Source organism: Schistocerca americana, unplaced genomic scaffold (genome assembly GCF_021461395.2).
Source record: "Schistocerca americana isolate TAMUIC-IGC-003095 unplaced genomic scaffold, iqSchAmer2.1 HiC_scaffold_313, whole genome shotgun sequence".
NCBI lineage: Eukaryota > Metazoa > Arthropoda > Insecta > Orthoptera > Acrididae > Schistocerca > Schistocerca americana.
The window spans coordinates 95,001-97,500 of record NW_025726031.1 but is presented as its reverse complement, the minus strand read 5'-3'; positions in this window follow the sequence as shown (position 1 = coordinate 97,500).

Below are 2,500 nucleotides of genomic sequence, written 5' to 3'. Positions count from 1 at the left end.
AAACATATAATTATAGGGATGGATGCAAATGCAACCTCCCCAATGTGGCATGGTAACACAACTGATGCTGAAGGAAGGATACTGGAAGACTTCATAAGCCAGCACAACCTTGTCATAATAAACAAGGACTCACAACTAACAACCTTCAGTGGGCCAAATGGAGAAAGCAACATAGATCTCACCCTGTGTACAGCAACAGCAGCAAGAACTGTAGCGGAATGGATGGTGCATGAAGAGTGGACAACCAGTGACCATAGAGCAATATCTTACACTGTGCTACCTCCACAAAGAACGAGACAGGCAACAAAACAAGAAAAATACAACACACACAAAGCAAAATGGCCAATATTTGACCAATGTTTTGCAGGTGAAATAGCCAACCAAATGAACAGTGCGGAAATGAGCGTAGCTGGAAAAGTGAAGCGCCTGGAGGAAGCAATAAATTTAAGTTGCCACAGATCCATGAAGAAAAGGACACAGCTGCAGGACTCCGTACCTTGGTGGAATGACACCCTCACACAGCTTCGACGCGACACAACAACTGCTCGACGTAACCTACAACAAGCACGCAGGAATGGGGATGAGGCCGAGACTGAGGCAGCCAAAAGGAACTACAACAGGAAGAGAAATGAATATACGAAACAAATAACAAATGCCAAGGAAGACACTTGGAAAAAATGGGTAACAGACTGTGACAAAAGCAACAATCCCTGGCAAGTAGCAGAGGAAATACTCAGACCAAAACGTGGCACAGATAATGTACTTAGTAATATAAAACTTCACGACCAGACTCACACCCTAACATGGAAGGAGACCGTAGAACACCTGCTAAAATCCTTGCTACCAGATGACAATCCAGAGGAGGATACTGCTGACCAGGATGCAGTAAAAGAAGGAAACAAAAACTATGACAACTCAGTCACTTCACCTGAATTCACACGTGAAGAAATTGCTGCAGCCATCAAAGCTTGCAAACCAAAGAAAGCCACTGGCCCAGATGGCATCGACGACAAAATAATCAAAAGGATATGGCATACACACCCTGACATACTAATGGACATATTCAACTCCTGCCTAAGGGAACAAACAGTACCGGAAGCATGGAAAGTAGGAAGAGTATGCATACTGCTGAAATCGGAGGAGAAGCCAAGGGATGAACCAAAGTCGTACCGTCCCATCTGCTTGCTTGCCATACTCGGCAAGGTGCTGGAACGGCTGATTGTTGGCCGCCTCGAGGAACAGTATGAGAAGTCAGGCCTCAAAGCTCCAAACCAGTTTGGCTTCAGGCAAGGTGCCTCCACAGAGATGGCAATCCGGCAAGTCTTAAACACCACCCAATGTGAAGAAAAATATGTCATGGCCATCTTTGTGGACATAGCAGGAGCCTTTGACAACCTATGGTGGCCAAGCATAATGAGGCGCCTAAGAGAAATAGACTGCCCACAAAACATTTACCACCTTATGGGAAGCTATCTTAAACACCGCAAAGCCATGGTAGAAACCAGTGCTGGCACAACTGAGAAGGTTATCACGAAAGGCTGCCCCCAGGGCTCCATCTGTGGCCCCTTCCTATGGAACCTTGTGTTCGATGAAATAGTGAAGGAAGATGATGGAGATAAATGGATGAAGGTGGCATATGCCGACGACCTCGCCATCGTGATAAAAGGCTACAGTAGGAAGCAACTTGAGGAGAAAGGATCACAAGCCATTCAAACGATTGGAGAATGGGCCAAAAGAAATAAGCTACAGATCTCCAGACCCAAGACAGTAGCTATGACACTAAAAGGTCATTTTGATAGAGAAAGGCCCCCACAAATAAAATTTGAAGGACAGAATATCAGGTTTGTCTCTGAATTCACGTATCTGGGAGTCACCCTCGATGAAAAACTGTCCTTCACCCAGCATGCAAGAAGACTGCAACAGAAACTTGGAGCAATTTCAGGCGCACTAGTAAGAGTGACGAGAACAGAATGGGGTCTCAAACGACAGTCCCTGAAATTAATATACAGCGGTCTTTGCCTCTCAATATGTCGATACGGTGCTGCAGCATGGGGGGATAGAGCAAACAACAGATACATCCAAAGGATCCTATTCGCAATACAGAGACCTTTTCTGCTACAAATGACCAGGGCATGCAGAACAGTATCTAATGAAGCCCTGCAGGTGCTTGCAGGTTGCTTACCACTGGACCTGGAAGTCATTAGGGCAGCTCTTACCTACCACACAAGACATGGTATTGGTGGAAGTGTAGCAGGATTTCCTGTGCCTGACACACAAACACCAGGGATTAATCAAACCAAGGCAATAGAATCCCTACTACAAGCAGAATGGCAGACAAGGTGGGAGTCCTCAGACAAGGGAAGAGACATGTACAAATGGTCTCAACAGGTCTCTCACTGGCGTACCGGATGGACTAAAACGAAAACACCACCCTTTTCACTCACCTGTCTCCTTACTGGACACGGGTTAAAGAAGAAACTATGGGAATTAAAAATTGAAA